The sequence below is a fragment of the Leptopilina heterotoma genome, unplaced genomic scaffold, assembly GCF_015476425.1.
Source record: "Leptopilina heterotoma isolate Lh14 unplaced genomic scaffold, ASM1547642v1 Lhet_51, whole genome shotgun sequence".
Lineage (NCBI taxonomy): Eukaryota > Metazoa > Arthropoda > Insecta > Hymenoptera > Figitidae > Leptopilina > Leptopilina heterotoma.
This window is the reverse complement of record NW_025111110.1, coordinates 3,998,124-4,025,864: the sequence shown is the minus strand read 5'-3', so window position 1 is coordinate 4,025,864 and position 27,741 is coordinate 3,998,124.

Genomic DNA, 27,741 nt, shown 5'->3' with positions numbered 1-27,741 from the left:
TTTTTTTAAATATTAAGTCAAAGAGTTAAGAGAAAAGTATATAAAATTTTCTCCTTTTTCAACTATTGGAAACTGAAAAATATTTCAGAAATTTGCGAAAAAAAACTCTCGTCACCGGGAAAAAAATTTACTGATAATTACTTCAAATAATATTAACAATAAATATAATTTAAAGTTGAATTTTTTTCTCTCAAATTTAATAGGAATTTTTTATTCAAAAATGTCTAAATGATTTTTCTCACATTTTCCAACCATGTGGGAAAGAAATCATCTCAATTTTTTAGGTTTTTTTTTCTTCTTCAAGTTTTTTTTAGTTTAACAGTTTGAAAAGAGTACAAAAAAAATGTACAAAAACAGAAAAAATACAGAAAATTATTATTAACAAAGAAAAATACCATAAAATACTTTGGGAACAACAAAAGAACAATAAAAACATGTTGTTGTTGTTGTTAATTATTTCCAAATTACTTGAATGGACAGAGAGTTGTATATTTGAAAAAGAGAGGAATGAGAAAGGGAAGAAGGGGTATTTATCGCTACCATTGTATAGCGAGGAAGAGAGAGAGAGAGAGAGAGAGTATTCACGCGCCTAATGGCCCGTGATCGCGTCGATAACCCGGATCGTATACTTCTTTTTTCCGGGGCGAAGGGGAGGGGGCTGTCACCTTTTTTTTCTTTATCAAAGCTTTTTCTCTCTATTGGTCTTTTATATATCGAGAAGAAAAATACGAGACAATAAAATTTTATTTCATATTTTATTACCTGCGATTCCACTCTCATTGTGCAAATGAAACTACAATTTTATTTACTTTCGCGCTCCGCTCACTTGCGCTCTTTCAAATCTCACCAAAAAAAAACTAGTTTACAATAGTGTTAAAAACTAAACTAGTAGTATAAAACAAGAATTGTGTAAAAAAAACCTATGCTACTAGTATAAAATTTACACTACTAGTATATAAACTACATTACTAATCAAAAATAGTATAAAAGCTACACTACTTGTACAAAAATAGTGTAAAAGCTAATCTACTAGTGTAAAAATAGTATTAAATATATGCTACTAGTATAAAAATAGTATAAAGGCTACACTACTAGTGTAGAAATTACACTGCTAGTATAAAATAGTAGAAAAACTATGCTACTAGTATAAAATCTACACTACTAGTATAGAAACTACACTACCACTATAAAATAGTATAAAAAATATTCTACTAGTATAAAATCTACACTACTAGTATATAAACTACATTACTAGTCAAAAATAGTATAAAAGCTACACTACTTGTACAAAAATAGTGTAAAAGCTACTCTACTAGTGTAAAAATAGTATAAAATATATGCTACTAGTATAAAAATAGTATAAAGGCTACACTACTAGTGTAGAAATTACACTGCTAGTATAAAATAGTAGAAAAACTATGCTACTAGTATAAAATCTACAGTACTAGTATAGAAACTACACTACTACTATAGAATAGTCTAAAAAATATGCTACTAGTATAAAATCTACACTACTAGTAGAAAATAGTAGAAAAACTATGCTATTAGTATAAAATCTACACTACTAGTATAGAAACTACACTACTACTATAAAATAGTATACAAAATATGCTACTAGTATAAAATCTACACTACTAGTATAAAATAGTAGAAAAACTATGCAACTAGTATAGAAACTACACTACTAGTCTAAAAATAGTATAAAAACTATTAAACTAGTATAAAGTCTACCCTACTATTATAAAAATAGTATAAAAATTATGCTACTAGCATAAAAACTACATTACTAGTATAAAAATAGTACAAAAACTACATTTAATAGTATAAAAATAGTATAAAAACTACATTTAATACTAGAAAAATAATATGGAAAATTACACCGCTAGTATCTTAATCACCAAAAACTATAGTAAAATCTAAAAACTTTCCTAACACGCATATTCTTTCTCCATATAAAATATTGAAAATAAGAAGAGAAGCATGTTGAAAATATTTATACGATAGTAAAGATAAGAACCAAAGATGTATTTTTACTTTCGCGAATAAATATATATAGGGAATAAAAAAGGGGCACTTTGTCCAACATATATAACGAATGAGGTAAAAAGAGGAAAAAAAATATGATAAAGGGGGATTCAACTTTTCAACAATTCCTTCCAGTATTCATGTCAAGTGTACGTATCTCAAAATGGGGATATAAATAGTGAAATTGGTCAATATCTTTTATTGATTGTTCTCGAGACAATAAAAATCTTTTTAACAAAATCATACTTTCTTTAAATCAATTTCCCAACAATCGTTTTTAACTTTCCATAAAATGCGTCGAGTAACTGTAAAGTTAGTTTTCGATACTAAAAAAATAGATAGCATAATTCTTTCGTTCATTTTCCTTTATAATTTTTTTCGTTCTTTTACATTTATAGCCGAAATAAAAAAAATTTTAAAGGAAAATAAACGAAAGAATTGCTATATTTTTAACAATTACTTTTATGTTAATCATTATAATTTAGGCTTCGATTCTTAATTAAATTAGTTTCTATAAAGAATTAAGAAAAACATTAAGATTAAGCGTCGACGCTAACTTCAATAAATATTAAAAATCTTTAGATTTATTAAAAAAAAAAAATTCTTCATTCTTCACGCTTGCGAATATTGATTTTCGATTAGAATCTTGGGGTAATATTGGTTCATTATTCGAAATTCGTACCTCGGCATTGAACATGGTCCAATATTGGTGATAAGAGTTGATTCAATATTTAACCAATTGCGTCAAGTCCAATGGCAATTTCCCGGCTCTCGCAACATTTTCAAGTGTCTTGATATCTGCACGTGTCACGTCACGTGTTAAAGTTTCATTTTACGTTCCATTTGCTAAACACACGCATAGAGTAAACACGAAGGTATCTGTACAAAGAGATGGTGGCCACAGTCTGTTTACGACAGGACGCTTAAAGCTCCCCCCCCCCGCCCCTTCTACCTCTCGAAAGACAAGAGAATTCATGTTTATACATTTCTGCAAACACTGTTATATTTCGACAATTAAGGACATTGCGAGGACATTGTCCTAAAGACGCAGTAGGATAATTTTCAACAATAGAATCTAATGTACACAATTTCGCCATTCAGAAAATAAATTTTCATTTGGAAATTAATAATCCTGATGGTAAAGAAATGCGGTGAAATGTTTGATTCCATGACAATTTATTAACTGTCGTGGTTAAAAATTAGCTATCATCCATGAATAGTGGAAAATATTTTGTATTTTCAGGGTTGCCACAGGACAAGAAATTCAGGGAAAAGTCAAGGAAAGTAGAATTGGTCAGGAAAGTCAGGGAATAGTCAGGAAATTTTCTTAAAAGTACAGAAAAAAATTAAATTTTTAAAATTCATAAGGAAATTTTAAATTTTGGTGTTTTTTTTTGTTTGCCTCAAAAACTATAAAATTATCAAGAAACCTTTAATTTGTTCTATTTCTGACAATAATTTCTAATTAAATAACTTCATTCATAAATAGATGAACTTCAAAAGGTATTAATTTGAAATTTTATAAAACTTCAATTTTCAATGAATTTAATTAGAAATTTTAAAGAACTTAGATTTTTGAAAAATTGTAATATTTCAAATTCTTATGAAATTAGTTAAATTTTTTAATATATATATATCTCAATAATTATTAAAAATAATGGATTTATAGAAGAATTTTAGTTTTAAACAATAAAAAAAACTTGCATTTTGGAGAAGTTACAAATGATTGCAAAAATTCAATTATGTTCAAAAGTTTAAAAAAGTTTTCGTCAAAATTTCAATTCTCTTTATAAATAATAAAATTCTTCTATGAAATTCAATTATTATCGAAAAATTTAATAAATTTCTTGGCAAAATTTCAATTATTTTCAAAAATTTTCCTCAATTTAATGATTTTCAATATCTACTGTTCCAATAAAAAAAATCATAGGAATTCAATTATTTACAATAAATTCAAATATTTTCAAATTTGTTAGAAATTTCATCGTAATAATTCCATTATTTTCGTAAATGATAAATTTTTTTTAGGAATTCAATTATTTACATAAATAATAAAACTCATAGCAGAATTTCAATTATTTTTAATTCAATTTTAATCGCATTTCTCGAAAAAATGTAATTATTCTTAAAAATTTTATTAAAATCCGTCAAAAGAATTTAATGATTTTAAAATTTATTAATAAAATTCTTGATAAGAATTCAATTTTGAGAAACATTCAATTATTCAATATATTATTTATTATTGTATTTAAATAATTGAATTCTCGTAGAATTTTCTAATAAAAATTGATTTAAAAATTAATTTCAGTTAAAATTTTAGATAATAATTGAATATTAAAAACATAGCGTGAATTTTTAGAAATAATTTAATTTTGACAATGATTCAAATTAAAATCTTTGAATATCTGAATTTTTCAATCTTTTTAATTAAAAATTTTGTAGAATTAATTTTATTGAAAAATTTTAATTATAATTCTTTTGAAATTGTTTGAATTTTTTAAAATATATTTTATTATTAATTATTTATATTTAATTTAATTATTAAAAATAATGGATTTATAGAAGAATTTTAGTTAAAGACGACAAAAAAATTGAATTTTGGAGAAATTACAAATGATTGCAGATATTTAATTATTTTCAAAAAATTTTAAAAATTCTTGTCAAAATTTCAATTATCTTTATAAATAAGAAAATTCTCCTCTGAAATTAAATTATTTTTAAAAATTTTAATTTAATTTGAAAAATTTCAATTATTTTCAAAAATGTTTATATCAATTTTAAATCAATTTTTATAAAATTTTCCAAAAGAATTCGATTATTTAAAAAAATATTTAATAAAATTGTACTCAAACATTTAATTATTTTTGTAAATAATGTAAATTTCACAGGAATTCAATTATTTACAAATTTTTTATAAATTTCTTCGCAATTATCCAATTATCTTCATAAATAATATAAAACTCGTCGCGGAATTTCAATTATTTTTAATAATTAATCTCTTTTGGAGTTGATTTTTAACTCGAAAAATTTAACTCCCAACTCCCGAGTCCGTTAACTCCCTAAATTTTTTACAGTGTAGAATTTAACAAAAAAAATTTAAGATTGCTTTAAACATGAATTACAGTTAAAATTTTAGTTAATAATTGAACATTAAAAACATTATAGCGTAAATTTTTAGAAATAATTGAATTTTGAAAAGGTTTTAAAGTAAAATCTTTTGAAAATCTAAATTTTCCTACTTTTATCTATAAAAATTCTGCAGAATTCATTTTTTTAAAATTATTTCATGCTTCTATTTTCTAAGGGGTCGTCCATATACCACGTGGACAGTTTTTCAAAGATTTTTGACCCCCCCCCTCCCCCCTTGCCTTGTGGACACAAAAATACATGGGATCGTGGACATTTTCAACCTTTTTTTAACCCCCCCTCCCCCCAAAAGTGTCCACGTGGTATATGGGCGACCCCTAATATATATTTAATTGAAGACTTTTCGAATAAACGAAATTTCGTGTAAAATTGAATTGTAAACAAATGGATTTAAAAATTATTAAAAATAATTGATTTAAAGAAAAATTTTACTTAAAAATTCTGAAAAATAATAATTGAATTGAATTGATGAAAATAATTTTGAAGAAGTTACAGTAATAATATTTTTTTATAATATAAAATAATGATTTTATTACTCGGTTATGTTTAATTATTATAAAATATGAAGAAATCGATCGATATCATCATGTTTTGTAATAATATTCTTAAAATTTATTGAATTTTAAAAGGTTTGAATTTAAATCTTTTGAAGAATTTTAATTCCTATGGAAAAATAATAATGATTAAATATTTATTTAAAAAAGAAATTATTGTTATTTTCGAAATAATTTTACAATTAGAGAAATTCGTAAATAAATGTAATAGAACATTTTTTCGAGTATCTAATAATTTTTAGAGTGAATCAGAATATTCTTTAGGGTCAGGGAAAGAGAAAAAATTTTTTCTGGAAAATTGCAACGAATTGATATTAAAAATGAGGATCAAATCAAAAATTGACCTAAATTTTTGTCATCAATTTAATCCACTTTAGTATCAATTTGATATTTTAAAGAAAACTGTGTTTTGAGTTTTGAATTTTAATGAATCGTTGAGTCAAAAATTTGCTATTTGGTGCACAAAATAGTCCCGATTGACCTCACGGTCAATTTATGGACGACCTCTAATAAAGAAGTTCAATTAAATCCTTAAGAGTTAATAAGGAAAACATTTTGAATTTCAACTTTGATAATTTTCCGACTATTATAAATCCCTTTTGCTCGACATTATTAAAACATGAAAGCAAAGAGACTAAAATTTGTAACATTCCGAAATGTTAGTACATTTCGTGTGTAATGGGATGATACAAACATTCAATTAAACCACGTGAGAGGAATAGGAATGTTGACCTCGGGAATTTAAGAGCGAGAGCGAGTGGGATGAACGGAAACTTTTTTTTTCCTAGGGTGATACACGAGCAACCCCCGAAAATGTTGAGACGTGGTCCAGGAGAAATACAGTGGTACGTGAGCCATTAGGCCATTTAATTATATGTTTATGTTCGGTTTAATACTCGGCTTTTGGTCGGACAACTATGAACGTGTAGGATAGATAGACGGTGGCAGTAGTTGAATTATGTCGCTGTAGGGATGAGAAGATGAAGAGGGATTAAATTGATGTCCGACCATATGTGCGCCGTCTCTGCTCCAAAGCTGTATGTGTGGTGTGTGTGTGTGTGTGCGCGATGTCCTTACGTTTAGAGATGCACTTTAGGAGAAACAATAAGCTATGGGCAGAGCTTAATGACCTCATCAAAACCGCGCCATAAATCACGCTACCACACTTTCAGGACGTCTACAATAATTCTGCGTGAAATTTCTTTTTATGTATACAACAACTAACCTCCCGTTGGATATAATGTATTTTGTCACGCGAATGTCGATATTTCAGAGGAGAAACAACGCCTTCTGGGGATAATTATACACAAACATATAAATACGGAATTATAAATGCTCATCGTTCCGGCACATGAATCCATCATGAAAATTGTGAATGTCAAACGTTTAACGATACAAAACGTTGTTTAAAATTGGTAATTAGTGATAAATACCCAAAATAGCAGGTGAATGTGCCGAAAGCTTGCAATGCAAGTTTAAATTTCTCGAATTGTATGAAATTATTCGAAAACATCAATAACTTCATTTTTAAATAAATAGGATTTAGTCATTATTATTTTTCCATATAGGAATTAAGATTTTCAAAAATTTTACATTCAAGCTTTTTGAAATTCAGTAACTTATAAGAACATTATTATAAAACTTTTTTTCTACGTATCTAGGCCTTCTCATTACTCTACAAATTAATTAATACGGTCACAAAAAAACAAAAATCACAAATTATTATAAAACATGAAGACAGCGATTGCTCCGAGTCTTCGACTCGGAGTACTCGATTTCTCCATGTTTTATAGTAATTAAAAATGACTGAGTGATAAAATCATTATTTTATATAATAAGAATATTGTTGCTGTAACTTCTTCAAAATTATTTTCATAATTTCAATTTAATTATTATTTTTTAAGATTTACGACTAAAATTCTTCTTTAAATAAAAGATTTTTAATAACTAGTGAAAAAGTTCTTTGAGAATTTTCAAATTTATTCACCGAAAAAACGATTTTCTAGATTTAGGAATATAATCTTGTCTCCTACTTAAGTATATTTTCCGCATGTATTTTATTCTTAAAATTAGAATATAATATTGTAAAAATAAGAAAAATTTTCTTAAAATAAGAATATTTCTAATAATTTATTAACTGTTTCTTATTTAAGAAATATTATATTCTAATAAAAAAAAATACATGGAAAATGTACTAAAATAGGAACAAAAATTATATTCTTAAATTTAGAATATCGTTTTTTCATTGAATGTTTACAAAATAAATTTTACGGAATGTCAATTATTCGGAAATTCCATTAAAATAGATAATGAAAATTATTTAAATGAGAAGAATTTTTTAAAGTAACTGAAACTTTGACAAGAATTCTATTCAAAGTTTCGTAAATAATTGAATATTGGAGAAGAGTTTTTATTATTTATAAAGATAATTGAAATTTTGATGAAACATTAAAAAAAAATTTTGAAACTAATTAAAATTTTCCAAGAATTTAAAAAAAATTTTTGAAAATAATTGAATTTCTGCCAAGAATTTTATTGAAATTTTTGTAAATTAATAAATTTTGGACAAAAGTTTTATTATTTATAAAAATAATTGAAATTTTGATGAAAAATGTAAAAAAATGTTGAAAATAATTAAAATTTTGCCAAGAATTTTCTTAAAAGTTTTGTAAATAATTGAATTTTGGACAAGTTTTACTATTTATAAAAATAATTGAAATTTTGATAAAAATTTTGAAAAAATTTTGAAAATAATTGAAATTTGCCAAGAATTTAAAAAAAATTTTGAAAATAATTGAATTTCTGTCAAGAATTTTATTAAAATTTTTGAAAATAATTGGATTTTGGACAATAGTTTTATTATTTATAAAAATAATTGAAATTTTGATAAAAAATGTAAAAAAAATTTTTAAATAATTAAAATTTTTCCAAGAATTTTCTTAAAAGTTTTGTAAATAATTGACTTTCGGACAAAAATTTTACTATTTATAAAAGATAATTGAAATTTTTAAAAAATTTTTAAAATAATTTAAATTTGCAAAGAATTTTAATAAAATTTTTGAAAATAATTGAATTTCTGACAAGAATTTTATTAAAATTTTTAAAAATAATTGAATTTTGGAGAAGAATTTTATTTTTTATGAAGATAATTGAAATCTTGATAAAAATATTTTTAAATTTTCCAACATAATTGAATTTCTGCGAAAAATTGTATTATTTTTGAAAATAATTGAATTTTTGCAATGAGTTCTAACTTTTTCAAAATTCAATTTTTTTTTACTGATTTCAACTAAGATTCTTCTATAAATTCATTATTTTTAATAATTAATTAAGTAAATATTTAAAAAATTAACTTATTTTAGAAGAATTTTAATTATTAAAATTTTTTCAAAGCTCTACGTTCTTTAAAATTTTCTAAAATTTTCATGTTAAAACCGTTTATCTATTTATGAAAGTAGTAAAACACAACTTCTTTAAAATTCAATTAATTTAGAAATATTTATGTAAAATTATTCATTAAATAATTTATAAGTAATAATTTTATGATACTTTTTCAAGAAGTACTTAAGTTATTTAGAAAGAAATTGTTGTAAGAAATAGAAAAAATTGAAGGTAATTTCATAGTTCATGAGCAAAACAAAAAAGTCATAATAATTATAAATTTTTTTTATGATTTCTAGAAATTGAATATGTTTTCAGTACTTTTAATAAAATTCCCTAAATTTCCCAGGTTTTTCAAGGGAAAATTTCAATCAATCAAAACAATTTTTCAAATTTCCAGGTTCTTCAGGTTTTTCACAGTAAAAAGAAAGTTTTATTTTAAGGCAGGAAAGGCGCCTTAAATTAAGACGCAACATTTTTAAGTCAGTCAATGCTGAATTTAAGCAATACTCTCTAAATTTAAATTAGTAAAAATCTTGACTAATTCGAATTAGTGAATGACTTTTTGCTTTTGAATTAGTCAATAATTCTAATCAGTAAACATTTTTACTAATTCAAATTTATAGAGTAGATTACGAATGATTTAACATTAGAGCAGACAGTGCTGATTTTGAGACTGATCTTAAATTAAGATTTACTTTTTATTGTGATAGGTTGTGTGGCAACCCTAAGTATCCAAATAGTAGCAGATCATAAAAATAGTAGTAAATAATAGGTTTTAGTACAGACGAGTACGGAGCCTAACTGATAAAAAAGAAAGTCCGTTAGAAATAGTGGTTTTTTGAGTATAGACGGCGTGGGTGAGGGGGGAATAATTCCCGCCACCACTGAAAGTGTTGCCCCGCGATGAAATTAGAAGATGAGCTGTAAACGTTGGACTTTTAATGTTCGCATAAAAGAAGTTTTATGTAAGTTTTCTTCATAAGTACATCCATAAAATAAAGCGGCGATCAGAAGCGTGGAACAACAATAGAAAATTATGGAGTAATTAGCTTTGGAAGTTTGGGCGTCACCATCAGCGACTCGACGGCGGCGTCGAGTCGAATATCCGGGGTATTCCTGGTTGTAAGATCACGATACTGGAGAACTAAAGTAGCTAGATAGCTACACCCTCGCGAAATATATACCTCGCGCCGCATGATTGTATTCTCACACATACATTACACGGCGAATTCGAGGAGGCAGCAGCAGCAGCGCTACTATAACTTGACGTGGTTACACTTGAGCCACAGTTGCCCCAACTATATATATGCATGCAGCAACACACATTGACTTTATCCATGTGTACGTTAAGCGATACGTTGCCTTCGCTGACAGTCTGGCAGGAAACTCGACGAACTTCCATGAACATATATACGGACACACGTTTACGTACCGGAATTCGATGAGAACGATGTCTGCGTTGAAGGCGACGACGACACACCAGGGTCTCCTGACGCGTTGAACTTGCCAGCTAATATACCGAACTCATCTCCAAGAAACCTTTGAGAACTCCCTGAGGTTCGAGGTGCAGAGCAACAGCAAGCAAAGAGAATACAAGGGGGGTATATTCTCTCAAGAGCGCTTCTTGCTGCTTCCTACTAACCATATATCCGCTTCTCTCTCTCTTTCTCTTTCTCTCTTTCTCTCTTTACTATCTCTCACTCCACGTGCTTCAAAAGTCGACATCAAAGCGAAGAAACGATTTTTGTGATTGCGGAGAACTCAACGGTAGTTGAGTCGTATACCAATCGTGAGCTCCGTGACAGAAAGACCCGCGCGCGTACTCGAGTACTCTCCTTCTCTATTCACAGCAATTGATGTGTGCCCATCTCTTGCCTTTTTCATCCTCCCTGTTATTTTCCGTTTCTCGATCTAATATTTTTGCCATTGCTTTGCCCCAGAATCCTGTTATGAAACAACCTCTGTGCAGACCGCATACACGAATCTACCTATTCAAGCGAGATGAAAACCCATTTGCGAATAAATTCACCGAGGGAGAGTGAGAGAGAGATGTATGTCAGGCAAAAAAAATTGCATCAATATAGATATGTAGATTATGGTCTATATGTGTGTGCAAGAATCGCGGACTAGCTTTCCATCGAAAATCGACGAATAAATCTCACTTATATATTCTTCAAGAAGGTAAAACGAAAAAAATATTCTCAATCATCAAAAATCGTTCAGACTCATCTGCGAACCGTGTGCTGATATGGATCTTTGATTTCTTTTCCTCGAATAAAATGGATTTAGCTACTCGTTTCTTTCATATCTGGCAATATTCTATGATTGTAACATCAATATTCTCGATTGACGGATTAATTATGAGTGTTGGGTTTTGAAAATTGGAGGGAAATTTATGGGAATGGATTTTATGCGGGAATTTATGCGGATAAATTATTGGAGGATAAATTTAGAGCTACAACATGTTGAGGAAAAATTGTTAGGATAAATTTGGACATACAATAATTTGAAGAAAACGAAGTACAGAATAAGAAAAGGATAAAGTTTCTTCTTTAGTCTTTTCTTCTCCTTCGTTTTCTTGTTATTCTCCATGTTGTCTTTTCTTAAACAACAAGGAAAACCACAAGAAAAGGCAAAACAAGATGAAGAAGAAGAACAATAAAAAGCTAACCAACAAGATCAAGAAGAGGAAAAAGCTGAAGAAGAAGAAAAAGAAAAATAAGATCAATGAAAGGAAGAAAAAAGTAAAACAATAATAACAACAAAAAGGTGAAGAAGAAAAGACAAAACAATAAAAAGAAAAAGAAAATCAAGAAGAAGCGAAACAAAATTAAGACGTGGAAAACCAATAGAGGAAGAAATGGAACGAGAAAAAGACGAAAGAGAAACAAGAAGAAGAACGATAACAATAAAAATCTAACCAACAAGATCAAGAAGAGGAAAAAGCAGAACAAGGAACAAAATAAGAACAGTGAAAAGAAGAAAAAAAAGCAAAACAATAATCACAACAAAAAGAAGAAGAACAAGAAGAAGCAAACTACCAAGTTCAAGAAAAGAAAAAAGCAGAAGCAACAAAACAAGACAAGTAATACAAAGAATAAGAAACGAATCAAGAAGAAGCAAACCAAGATCAAAACGTGGAAAACCAAAAAAGGAACGAGAAGAAGACGATAAAGTAAAACAATAATGACAACAAAAAAAAGAAGAAGAAAAGCCACAACAATTACTATAAAAAGGGAAAGAAAATGAAAAAGAAAAAAAACAACAAGAAAATTAATTATTTATGAAAAGCTTGCAACTGTTTTTATTTTTAACTAAATTTTTCCCCAACTTAGTCTCTTAATATGAATTCATAAAAAATTAAAAATGTTGGCTTATTTGAATTATTGACTGATTTTTTGCTTTCGAATTAATAAATTGTAATTTCTACAAATTCCTCAGTAAAATTTACTAATTCAAAATCAAAACATTTCAAATTAGCAATTAGTAATTCAAACAAATTCAAATTAGTCAACATTTTTCTACTAATTTAAATTTAAAGAGTTTGATTATTCAAAAGCATTGAAGGCAAAAAAAAAATTCAAGGCAAATTAAAGTGTCATATGTTTTTGAAAAATGATTTTCCGACACTAAAAAGTCCAAAATTTTCACAGTAATTCTAGAATTTTATTATTTTTCCAATACTTTTAATAAAATTCCCTAACATGTCCCTGATTGTTGCCACAGGTCTCAACTACCAACCCTCTACATTTGGATTGGTAAAAATGTTTACTTTCAGTGAATTTTACTAATAAATTAGTAGAAATTACAATTTAGTGGTAAAATTTACTAATTTAACCCCTTAACAGTCCATGGCCCATATATGGCCACGAAAAGTCGTGCCACCTTTGCGTCTGTGGCCATATATGGCCATCTCAAAAAAAAAATACTAAACATGATTTGATTTTAGTAGCGAAGTACATACTACTGTTTTTGGGGTCGCTGAATCCGAATCTGAAGTCAGATTTAAAAAATTCAAAATGGCGGACCCAAAATGTTGACTTCGAAAAATAAAAAAATTTCAAATTCGCTTTAAACTCGTTACTTGGGGGGTTTTCGGGGTCTCTGATTACAAATATGATGTCAGATTTTTAAAATTCAAAATGGCGGATCCAATATGGCGGATAATTTCAAGATTGATGCGATTCGATTAAAATTCGTTTCTCGGGGGTTTTTGGGGTCGCTGAATTTGAATTTGATGTTCGTTTTACAAAATTCAAAATGTTGGATCCAATATGGCGGATAATTTCAAAATTTATGCGTTTTGATCGAAATTCCGTTCCCGGGGTTTTTTGGGGTCGCTGAATTCGAATTTGATGTTCGTTTTTCTAAATGCTAAATTTTGGATTCAATATGTCGATCAAATTTTTTGAATGTTGACAAATTTGTCTAAAATGTTTACTCAGGGGTTTTTGAGGTAACTTCATATTTTTTTCGCATCAATCTTGAAATCATCCGCCATATTGGATCCGCCATTTTGAATTTTGAAAATCTGACATCATATTTGTAATTAGAGACCCCGAAAACCCCCGAGTAACGAGTTTTAAGGGAATCTGAAAAAAAATTTTTTTTTGAAGTCGACATTTTGGGTCCGCCATTTTGAATTTTTTAAATCTGACTTCAGATTTGGATTCAGCGACCTCGAAAACCCCCGAGAAATGAATTTCCCTTAAAACGCTTTAATTTTAAAATTATCCACCATATTTGGTCGCCATATTGGATCCGCCATTTTGAATTTTCAAAAATTAACCTCAAATTCGAATTCAGCGACCCCAAAAACCTTATATATGATTAAATCATATTTTTTTGTAAACTTTTTTTTCGGACCGTTTTTGGACCACAAGCGATTTTCAACTAGACTGCGAAGGGGTTAAAAGCAAAAATAGTAATTTCTCATGATTTATTGGTAAAATTCACTAATTCGAAAGAAAAAATAGTAATTTATAATAATTTATTAGTAAAATTCACTAATTCGAAAGGAAAAATAGTAATTTCTAATAATTTATTAGTAAAATTCACCAATTCAAAAGCAAAAGTCAGTCAAAATTTAGTAAATTTAAAAATTAATGATCAAAATGTGGAACATTTTTTCGTCAATTCAAATCGTCAATTTGACGAAATTTTAAAACGGTTGGAAGACAAAAGTTCCAAAACAGAAGTTCCAATGAAAACAAGTTCCAAAGACCAAAAGTTCCGTTCTTCAAAAGCGTCAGCGAACCAATAATTTATCTGAAGGTAAAAAATCCGATTCCATTTTTACAAAAATCTTTTATACAACACAACTTTTTTCATGATGGCTGCTTTATAAATTTTTTGAATCTTTAATGTTTTTAAAAAAATGTTGTAGTTTTTACTCAACCACACAGCGCATCGAAACTTTCCTAAAAATGTATTAAACATTTACTTGCAAACTTCGAAGTATTTACTTTGCAAAGTTTTGTAAAAATTGTGTAAAGATTTAAAAGTGGAACATTGAACTTTTGTCTTTTGATACATTTTTATTTTGGACCTTCTGTATTTTGGAATTTTCTAATTGGAACATTTAGTTTGGAACTTTTCACATACAATCATGTTTGCAATCTGACAACCAGAGAAATACGGATGAGGTAATCATAAAAAATGTCTAAACCATATTTTCCAATATAAATGATTCTACCAAACATACTTTTCCTTTTTGACCTAAAATTTGTCCACTAACAGATTAAGTGTGCCAAATCGAGAAGAGCACAAACAAAAAGAAGAAGATTGTTAAAATAAATTCATTAATAAGTTTCTCCATATCGGTTTCATCAAGTTATGATTATTCGGGTATGTTATTAAACTTGAATGGTTCATAAAGGGTCCAATTACTCCATTCTACGTTACGTAATCTAGGACATATTCATGATAGAGAGAGATTCATGAAGATCCATTCAATCGTCAATCATTGTTTTACGAATGTTACGAGAATACTGATGTAACTTGAGAGATGCTTGAATTCTATGGAAACTCGAGCTTAGAATCCAGCTAGGAAGCCATTATAGGTATACATATATATATATATAGAAACATGTATATGGTATATATGTGGAACTGAAGAGAGAGACCCCCTTGAGTTGAGGAGTTTGAATCGAAAATGCATTATGCGAAAATTGTTGTTTGATAAAACGACATGACTCTGTAATTTCTAGAACGGTGTGTATCGAGTGTGCTTGCAAGAGAGGAGAACGAGAGAGAGAGAGAAGGAGGGGAAGAGTTGGTGAATGTGTGGCGGCAAGAGCCAAGCTTGGCCGCGGCGGGTGCATTGGCCGGCCATGAGTTAGATCGGTTTAACAACCGTCTGTAAACAGCCTCGTAACTTTACCTCCCCCTTCTCATTTCTCTCTCTCTCTCTCTCTGAATGTTGTGCTGCATCTCCTTTGCCAGTAACCTCTTCTTATCTTCATCCTTGTCTCTTCATCTCACTCGGCTCTTGTGTTTATCATTAACTATCTTCTGCTCTCTTTTTATCTTGCTAGTCTTTACTTTCGTTTCCACGTGAGCCTTTGTCTTTCTACTTTATCCATCCGTCATCGCTTGTTTCTTATTATTTTTTTTTTTTGGTCTTCTCTTCCTTTTTTCTGGTAGAATGACAGAGAGGAGTCTAAACGCATAAACGAGGAGAACATGAGAGTGCTGCTGGAGAATTTTTGCAACGTGTACAATAAACATTGTAAGGTTGGCTGAGAGATGTCGGCGTAGTTCAGAAACACCAGACTTTCAGTTCTTGTTACTTTATGTCCAGGCACAGTGTGTTGTGCCAGGCATACACAGATATAATTCCGTTTGGGGTCCTCTACTCGAATTGAATTTGAAATTACCACTTCTAGATGGTGTGCAATTTTAGACGCGAGGGGAAGAAAAAATGTATGGATTCTCTTCCTTTTTGTTGTGGTTTGTTTATTAGATGTGACATTTCAGCAGGTGGTTGTCATAATTTCTATTTTTGTATTGTTTCATATTAATGCTTTTCTTCTTTTTTCTGTTTTGTTGCTGTTCTTGTTGTTTCGTTTGTTGAATTTAAAGTATTATTTGCGCAGTTAGTTAGAAATTTTATGAACAAAAAAAAACAGTGAATAGGGGATAAAAAAAGTAAACGAAATGGGTGAAAAAGAATTTTACAGTAGAAAGAAAATAGTGGAGGAAATTTTTCGAACACCAGATTAAAATCTTGTCTGATGTTTGACGAAAGCGTTTATTCAAGCATGATATTAAAACATGCATTGTCGTTGCTTTGTTGTGTGTACTCTTTTTTTTATTCAGGTCATATTAGCGAGTCAGAGGGATTTTTATAAAAATACGTCGGATCGAATGTGTTGAAAATTCTTCAGGAGAAATTTAAAAATATATTCCGCAAACCGCAAACAATCAACTTTCTGATTTTTATTATTCGTTCAATTCTAATTTGGAAGTCAGTATTTCGAATAATAAATTAAGGGAAGAAATCTAGTAGAAAAATCCACAAGTACGAAAATAAAAAAATATTCTCCTCATACTGACAAGAGCATTGCTCCTTTGAGGCACATTAAATCATATATCAAAACGATATCAGCATTAACTGTCCATTCAATAATCTGAAGAAGGATAAAAGACAGACTATCTCCTTGTGTGTATTAATTAAAAAAAAAAAAAGAGCGAAGTATATTTTTATAATACACAAGGCTTTCGATTCATTTGGCACAACTAAGATAAACTCGGATTTCTCATTTTTTTTCTCTCTTAATTTTTTTTTTTTTCCTCTTTTGCCTTTCATTGGAGCAGACACGCTATATTCTCGTTGAGTGAGAAGTTCATATTATAACATCGAACGGCTGAGTATAGCTATATATATATAGATATTCCCTTTTAGTACATAACATACAAAGTACCCTGTTGAAATAATGGTGGCGCTTTATACTATAAAGCCACGATCAAATCGCTCCTCTGAATCTGAATCCATAGTAGATATATATCAGTTGAAGAGAGAAGTAGGGTTGTCGACACGTAAGTGCGTGCTCATAGCAGATGAATTGTTTAGCGTTCGTCATGGCATTTCACGCAAGCAGTGTCTCATTATAGTTTAGCACGAATCTTCCCTTCTTGGTCCTTATTTATTCCTTGAATGAGCGTGCACACTATGTCAGGGAGTTGTGTATTTCATTACGACAGTGATTGTTTCAGTTGAGGGTATATCTCTCCCTGTAATAGGTTTCACTCTCTTAGGGAGACTCTCTTTATACACTGGAACAATTCTAACGTTTATATCTATATAGTTGATGCGAAACTCCACAAGTGTTTAATAAGTGTATTAAAAATTAAATAGGTCTGTACTTTAGTTTCAACACTTTTAAAATTATATTGTCTTAATAAAAGATCTTTTATCAAAGTTTTCTTTTCTTTTCTAGTCTGTTCTTTTATTTCTTTTCTCTTTTCTTCTTTTCTTGTTTCTTTTTTTTTTCTTTTTGCTGTTGCTGTTGAATTAGTCACTTTTGACTACATTAACAGTACTGATTCGATTATTGAATAAATTTAGCAGTAATTTTTAGTTAAAAATGACCAATTGATTAGTTAATCTGTTTCTTTTTCAACAAAAGCTTAATAGCAAGAAGAATAACAGGGTTGACACAGATCAGGGAAAAGTCAGGGATTTTTATTAAAACAGAGTTGCTACAAAAATTTAATTTTGTATTTCCCTGACTTTTCCCTGATTTTTAGACAAAATTTTGTCTTTTTCCCTGACCCTAAAAAATATTCTGAATATTCTTTCTCTGACCTAAGACAATCTAGAAATTACAAAGATTAGAAAAAATACGAAAATGACAAATTACAAACAAAATTCGAGATAATGGAATAAAATTTCGGATAAGAATGTATAAAATTTCCATCAACATATTTTGATTAGTGACCCATTTTTGTTTTTTTTTGAAAGAAAATCTTAGTTATCGTTCTCATTATCTGAAATATAGTGTACACGGAATATTTCGCGTACACAACATAATTTAGCGAATCAGCATACATCAAATGCCAACAACGCACAGAAAATCCGACGGTAAAACGCGAGCATCGAAGCGAGACCTTGTTAGCCTGCTTCAATGCGTCGATCGATGAGCATTGCTTTAAACGGATCAAGTTCGTTTGTTTGGTAACCTACCGTAACCCGACCTGACGAACAATACCAATGAACTGAACTCAAGCAAATACGATATCAATATGTACATGCCTATATATAAATACAAAAAATTTATTTCATTATATTTAGAAAAAAAAAGTGAACCAAACTAAAATGATTTTTATTTCCACAAAAAAAGAAAATTCTCTCCAAAAATCAAAATTACCTCCATAAGGAGGTAGTTTAGATTGTCGGAGAGAATTTTCCAAGTTTCACACAAAGATAAATTTTCTTAAGTGAAAAAAAATCCAAAATGAGAAAAATGATCTTCTCCCACTCTATACAAATAATATTTATTTGTAACGTGAGAGAATAAATAAGACGCAAATGTGACTAATTCATTGTATGCGTTCTCGTATATTCAATGCGCTTATTCATTGACCTTCAACTATCCTTGAAAGTTTACAAAGTACTCTGTGCCACACACAACGAGAGCGTAATGCATTACGTACACGATTACCTGAGACTTAGTCCGACGAATGTTACACGACCATCTAGGCCATTTCTTTCAGGAAAAATAATTGCATTTGCAATCACGTGTTCATTTAAAAGGCAGAATTGCACTCACACACAAACAAACTAACACACTATTGACATTTCACGAGAGTTTATTTTATAATCACAAGTTCGCAATATTATAATAAACGAAATAATTGATGCCTATAGTTGGAAAGTTGATCCACGGAATAATACATATGCGTGTATAACGTTAATAATCATTTTGAATCAGTAATTAATTCTTCGCGAAATCAACACTGCTCTAGATAGACGGAAATTGAAATTGGAAATGATGTTTTGTAATCTTGTAGTATTAAATCTAAATATTATATTAGTCTCTAGCTGGCGATGACGCTAAACGTCAAAAATTTTTATTTTCTTCCAAACAAAAAAAAAATCAAAGATTTTGTGTTCAAAATAGTTGAATAGAAAACTTAAATTTCTAACGAATTAAATTATTTTCATTCATAATAAACTTTTTCATATAGGATTTCAATTAATTTTAATATAATTTTGAAGAAATTCTTCGAAAGAATTTAATTATTTGCCAGAAAATTTTTTGCAAGAATTCAGTTGCATTTCACAAATAATGAAATTCAAATATTTTCAGAATCTATTATTTTAATAAAATTTCTCAAAAGAATTCAATTATTTAAAAATATGTACAATAAAATCCATTGCAAGAATTCAATTATTTTCATAAATAATTCAATTCTTTACAGGATTTCAATAATTTCAAAAAAATTTAATAAAATTCGTTGCAAGAATTCAATTATTTTCAATTATTTTTATTTAAATTATTAATAAAATTCTTCACTGGATCTAAATTATTTCTAAAAAATATAATGAAAATTCGTTGCAAGAATGCAATTATTTTCATAAACAATAAAATTTTTTACAGGATTTCTATTATTGAAAAAAAAATCTAATAAAATTTGATGCAAGAATTCAATTATTTTCATAAATAATAAAATTCTTCAGAGTATTTCAATTATTTTTAATACAATTTTAAATAAATTCCTCGAAAGAATTTGAGAATTCTAAAGAAAGCAATAAAATTAGTGTTATTTTTAGTCCGAAACCCCCAAAAAATAATTTTTGACGCTGAGTGTCGACGCTAATTGAATGTAGAGAGAGAGAGAGAGAGAGAGAGAGAGAGAGAGAGAGAAATTTCATTTTTGTTTTCAAAGGAAATTGGAAATTAGTGGATGAAATCCGTCTTTTCTTTAATCGTAGTAATAATTTAGGAAAATTAATAAAAAAGAAAATTAATTATACTATTTTTTTATATAAATACCGTGTTTTCTTTTATTTTCATCGTGAAAAGATCGTTTTAGATCTTTTTTTTTCATCATCTCGGGGAAATAAATTTTCTTTTCAAGTACAGTTATTACCAAGAAAAGGCAATAAAGAAATGGCAATTAACACTGATCATCACGTTTCGTTTCAATGAACCTTTTCGGTTAATAAACTTTTCTCGAGACAATTCACTCTCTGCTCTTTAAATTAATCAAGTGGAATATTTTATATTCATTCGTATTTATGCGGACAAAATACTGTTTTTTCTGATTTTTCGCAACAGAGAAAATTGTCCATTTTATTGTTATATTAATAATATTAATAAATATAAAAAAAGGAATAAAACTAAAAATGTCTATTAATTTCTAAGTTTAAATTTTTTTTATGATTGACTTCTTTATTGCTTCCTCGTGAGGAAGTATTTTTTTATTTATTCTCCTTTATTTTTCGATCGAAGCAATTATTTTACTCTTTAATTTATTCCTACTTATTTTTATTATTTATTATAAATTAAATATTTATTTTTACTTCAACTGAAACAAATTATTTTATTTGTCAATTTATTATTTATTTTTCAATTCTATAAATTATTATATCTTTCAATTTAATTCCTACTTATTTTTTAATTGGACAAATTATTTTATTTGTTAATTTATTCTAAATTTTCTTTTCAATTAAATAAATTATAGTATTTTTCAATTTACCTCCTACTTCTTTTTCAATTGGACAAATTATTTTAATTGTTAATTTATTCTAAATTTATTTTCCAATTAGAGAAATTAAATTAATTTTCAATTTACTGTCTACTTAAAAAAAAACCTAGAAATAGAAATAATTCAATAAATAAAAATTTTGAATTATTATTGAATTATTATTTCTGTTTATTGAACTGTTACTTGATTACTGCATAATTTCAGAACAATAATAATTGTTGAGAAATTATTTTTACTGTAAAAATAGAAGATATTTTATTTATGTCTGGATGTGAATAATTTTCCCTTAAATTTTTCCTTTTTTATTTTGAATAACAGTAATGTTAATTATGATACCGTTGTGCAGATAATAACTTGAGCAGTTTCTTTCATATCCGCATCAATGGAGAATTGTTAATTTAATACTTTACTATTAACTGTAATTTCAATTTCTCAATTGAAATTACCCATTTGCCTCGTTCGCATTATTTACTCGAAAAAAAGTATTTATTTTAAGGCAAATTTCGGTCAAAACAAATTAAATTAACCGAAGTTTAAAAAAACCGAAATTAAATCGACTTAATATCAATTTAGAAACTTTAAGACTGTTAATTTTAATTTAAAAACTATTAATATTTTTAATTTAGGAAAAAAAGAACTACTATTTGTAATAAACAACCATTAACTTAAAATTATTATTATTGTAAATTTAAATGTTATCATTATTATTACTATAACCAACAGCATCATGATCATCATCTTAACAACCGTTAATTGAAATTAATCAATTAACATTGTTTAAAATTATCATTAAAATTTTTAATTATTATTGGAACCACCATCATTTTAAGAACTATTAATTAAAACTATGTTTAAAATTATCAAAACGAATTGAAATTATTTTTGTAACCACCATCATCATCATCATCATCATCATAATCTGTAAATACTTTTCAAAAGCTATCATTCATTGTACCTAACAAAAATATCTAAATAAACATCGTAATCACATACTAAAGAAATTAAACATTTTTAATGCAAATTGGAACATAAAATATCGAATCTGTATTTTTGTAAAATCCATAACAAAAATTGTAACATCTCTTGCTAAAATAATTTGGATACACTTCGATCTTCTTCAATCCAATTGTACTTTTCTTTTTAGTTCTTTTGTTGAGAACTATCGTTCTCAACAAAAGAACTAAAAAGAAAAGAAAAACTCATCAAAAGAGAATCTCTTGCTACTCGGAAAATTTTGAATCATTTGGATCTAATTATTGACTAAACAACATTGACTGAACTAACGGTTGTAATATTACATAATATTACATAATTCTACATAATTCTACAAACAGAATTAAAAATTCTAAACAAACAAATAAAAAAACCTTCTCATGTGATGAGAATGTAAAAGTTAATAAAAAATATCGTCAAACATCCAAAACACAAGGGACAAGTACGATTTTGAAAACAACAGAACTTAAAGAAAAGAATTCTTCGAGAGCAAGTCTGATTTCCTTAGACAAATGAATTGGATATTTTCCGTCGCGTATATATATATATATATGTAGTTATATATACGGGTTTAATTCCCAGGGTAAATTCTCAAGCGTAGGTCATTGCTGCCTTGAAATATCACATGCATAAACCCTGGGTCGGTGGAATAGTAGGTTTGCAGATTGTATGAGATGGAGGATGAAGCCTCCATCCATAATTTATGCCAATGCCCTGGAAGGATGAGAGTTGCTGAGTCTGAGAACTGAGGACGAAGGATCCAGATCCTGACACATTCACATCATCCCACATCAAAGCTATCCTCACGATAGACCAGAGACTAATGCTTTAGAGAAATAGCGAGTATAGAGTACAATGAACATGTTAATAGCTTTAGTGAGGTAGACGCTCTCTTTAAGGATCAACTCGTCCGTATATTACCAACTCATAAGTCCTTTTCAAGAAATATAATTTTCCCTTATTATATTTGCGCACTGTAATCTCGTTTTTAGAATTTATCGACACATACTTCAATCTTTAATTTTTTTGGAAATTAACTTTTTTGCTTGTGTCTTTAAGAAAAATAATGCGACGGACAAAAACTCTTACAGACCTCGGTTCGACTTTAACGAGCCAAAAAAGTCGCTTTAGTCGATTAAAAATAAAAAAAAGTCGGAAAAGTCATTTATATAATTCAGTATTGTCGCAAAGAAATTTTATTTTCTATTTCCTTGGTTTTCACTGATTTCTAAATTCAATTAATCAAAACTCGAATAATTTCATGCTAATTATAAATAATGATAAATATTTAAATACTTCTTATTTCTTTTTTCACAGGAAATAAAATTTAAAAAATTTCAACTTCTGAAATTCATTAATATCTAAAAAATTTCTTTCATATAGAAGTAAATCGATATTTGCCGGCAAAAGTATCAGCGAAAATATGCAATAAGAGGAAAAAGGCATTTGTTGGAACAACAATTCCCGAAAGTAAATACGAGACTTCTTTAGAGGAGAGTTATATATCTTATCTCTTATCGCACACAGAGGGGATTGCGTCCAAAATTCATGAGTCTTATCACTTGAGAACGAAATTTACTCTGGTATTTTGTGTTTTGTCAAAGAGCGACGTGTTTTAAAGGTAGATTTGGATCGTTACCGTCAACTACCGTGGACAACAGTTGGACCAGGCAGACAGTGGAGAGCTCACTGGTCCATTGCCGTTTCTCTGAGTGGATGCTGCAGTGAATTTATACGTATACGTAAATAAGTTTATACGTAGATACCTCTGCACATAGATACACAAATAAATACCAGTCCATATATTATATAAGAGTCTTTTAAGTCAATTAATTTTCCTAATTACTCGTTACGGTTAAATTAATAATTTTTAGTCGCTAAAAATTCTCTGAAAACATTTGACAGAAAAATTAGTGGCAAATTTTGAAGAAGTTACTAATGATTGTAGAAATTACATTATTTTCAAAAGTAATAAAATTTTTTGCAAAAATTCAATTACCTGTTCAAAATTTTTCAAAAAATTCATGTAAAAATTTCAATTATTTTCAAAAGTAATAAAATTCACGTCAAAATTTCAATTACTTTCAAAAGTAATAAAATTCTCCTAAATTTAATTATTTTCAAAATTATTTACAAATTTTTCTTTATAAATTTCTTCCCAATAATTCAATTATTTTCACAAATAATAAAACTCATCGCAGGATTTCAATTATAATTAATATAATTTTTAATCAAATTCCTCGAAAAATGTAATTAATCTTAAAATTTTATTAAAATTCGTCAAAAGAATTCAATTATTTAAAAATTTGTTGATAAAGTTCTTTACGATAATTCAATTTTAAGAAGCATTCAATTATTCAATAAATTATTATTTTTTGTATTTAAATAATTGAATTCTCGTAGAATTTTCTAATAAAAAGTCATTTAAAAATGAATTTCAGTTAAAATTTTGGATAATAATTGAAAAAAAAACATTATGACGTGAATTTTTACAAAATGATTGAATTTTGAAAAGGTTTCAAATTTTTTGAAATTTTACGAAATTTCTATTATTTGGAAATTCTTCAATTAAATATATATTAGAAAATAATTGTAATCCTGCGAAGAATTTTATTATATAGGAAAATAATTATATTTTCGCAACGAATTCTAATTAAATTTTATTTAAAAACAATTGAAATCCTGTGAAAAATATTATTATTTATGAAAAATAATTGAATTCTTACAACGAACTTTATTAGATTTCTTTCAAATAATTGAATTCCTGCGTGGAATTTTATTATTTAAAAAAATAATTGAATTGTTGCAACGAATTTTATTACATTTCTTTTAAATAATTGAATTCTTTCGAGAAATTTTATTAAAATAGTAAATTTTGCAAATATTTGAATTTCAGCAAAGAATTTTATAATTTGTGAAATGTAATTGAATTCGTGCAAAAAATTTTTGAAATTAATTACATTTTTCGAGGAATTTATTTGACATTGTATTAAAAATAATTGAAATCCTGTGAAAAATTGTATTATTTAGGAAAATAATTGCATTCTTGCAACGAATTTTTATTACATTTTTTAAAAATAATTTAGATTCTGTGAAGGATTTTATTAAATTTTTTGGAAATTATTGAAATCCTGTAAAGAATTGAATTATTTATAAAAATAATTGAATTCAACGGATTTTATTATACATATTTTTAAATAATTGAATTCTTTTGAGAAATTTTATTAAAATAGTAGATTCTGAAAATATTTTGAATTTTAGTATTTGTGAAATGCAACTGAATTCTTGAAAAAAATTTTTTAAAATAACTAAATTCTTTCGAAGAATTTATTTAAAATTGTATTAAAAATAATTGAAATCCTATATGAAAAATTTTATTATTTATGAAAATAATTGAATTTTTACAACGAATTTTATTACATTTTTGAAAATAATTTAATTTATGTGAAAAATTGTATTACTTGTAAAAATATTTGAATTCTTGCGAAAGATTTTATTAAAATTTATGCCTATAATTAATTTTATTTTTTTTTCAAAAAATTTTATGAAAATTTACATTATTATAGAACATGAAGATATTTTCTTGTTTTATAATAATATTCTTATAAAAGTTATTAAATTTCAATAGGTTTGAATTTGAATCTTTTGAAGAATTTTAATTCCTATGGAAAAATAATAATGATCAAATATTTATTTAAAAAAAAAGTTATTTTTATTTTCGAAATAATTTTACAATTAGAGAAATTCGTAAATAAATGTAATAGAACATTTTTTCGAGTATCTAACAATTTTTAGAGTGAATCAGAATATTCTTTAGGGTCAGGGAAAAAGTGAAAATTTTGTCTGTAAATCAGGAAGTAGAAGTCAGGGAAAAATAAAATAAAATTTTTATGGTAATCCTGAATAAAAAGAAAGAATTAAAAAATCGAAATTTTATAAATTAAATTGTAAATAATTGTTAATAAAATAGAAAACTTCTAATAATTTATAATTTTTTTTTTAAATTATAAATTATCATTAAGTTTTTAATTTTCCCAATTTCTAATTCTTTATACAAGAAAAATGTTCATAAAACATTTGACCATGTGGATAAATTAATGAGAGAGCGAGAGGAATTTTTTCCCTAACACAAACTTATACGTTTCTGTCTGCGGATGCGGAATTATAATTACAAAGATTAGTTTTGTAATAAGCGCGAATTTTTTTTTTTTTTTTGGTTCAAAAAGACAGCATTTAAAAACATTGTCACGTGTTTTGACGTTTTATATCAATTAAAGAACAAAGCGTACACCAACTACTAGTACCAGTACTACTACTACTACTACTATTGCCACCGCACCAGTGACGTTTCCTTTAATTCGCAAGAGTGCGACGTCAATTGAATACAAAGTTACAGCATCATCATTGCCACAGTATTTTATCTTTACGGTTAAAGCAAACGATAAAACAAGCTTCAGGAAAAAGGAGTATCGCTGAAGAATTGCTAATCAGATCCACGTTCGCTAGGTTACTTTTCTTCTTCTTCCTCTTCTGGTTCCGTTTTATCGTCTCGTTCGAAACTATAAAGATTCATGTGCACGCTGCTAACATTCAGGCGACACTTCAATTAATGGCACAGTCTATCAAGATACACACATTCATAGTCAAACTCAGTGTATATATATATATACAGACATTTATATGTATATATATATTGACTCGTGGCAAGTATTTGAAAGGATGGTTCCTCTCGGGTGCACAACTTGTCGGGGGAGTTCCACTTAATCGTAATTAAACAGCGCCGTGCAATTAATCAGCCCCTGGAATTGCGTTCTATTGTGCCCCAGCTGCGCTTAAAAAAAAATACACCACTCAGCAACTAATTTCTTTATTCCTGTATCGCAATATACTCGCACTTTCAATTTAGATTCCGATTTTCATTATTTTTGGAACGATTTTTTTTTAACTTCGGGGATAAAAAAATTGTATTCTAAAAAGGTTTTTTAAAAAATAGTTCAAAATTTTTTAATCTTTCGAAAATTTAAATTTCTCAAGAAAAAATAAGAACAGTCTTCGCACTCATCTACTGAAACCTACTATTTATTACTTTTTTTTACGTTATATTTCTATTTGGGTACTTTTTTTAAATTTCAGACACTAAAAGCTACTGTTCTGTTTTTTTTTGAGAATTTCCACTATTTTAAATTCGCTAATACTAGAAATCAAAAATCTATTCTCAAAAATTATAATCAAATTCTTTTGAAACAATTCAATTATTTTCCAAAAAATATTTAAAATTCAATTATTCTCAATATTTAGTATTTTCATAAAATTTCGCAAAAGCATTCAATTATTTAAAAAAAAAATTGATAAAATTCAATTATTTTCATAAATAATAAAATTTACACAGGAATTCAATTAATTTAGAATAGCATTTTCAAAATAATTTCGAAAAAATCAATTATTTAAGAAAATTTTTATACAATTCTTCACAATAATTCAATTACTTTCACTAATAACAATATTTTTCATTGAAATTCAATTATTTAAAAATATTTTAATAAAATTCTGGGAAAAATTTCAATTATTTTTAAAAGTAATAAAATTCTTCTCAAAAATTCAATTATATTTAAAAATAATAAAATTATTCTCAAATATTCAATTATGTTAAAAAATTTTTGTCAAAATTTCAATTATATAAATAATAAGATTCTTCTTTAAAAATTCAATTATTTAAAAAAAATGTTTATTTAATAATTTTCAATATCAACTATTTTATTAAAATTTTCCAAACGATTTCAATTATTTAAAAAAATTCTAATAAAATTTTACTCAAAAATTTAATTATTTTCTTGGGAAAATTTCAATTATTTTTAAAAGTAATAAAATTCTTTTTAGAAATTCAATTATTTTTAAAAATTTTTTTAAATTTTTCTCTAAATTT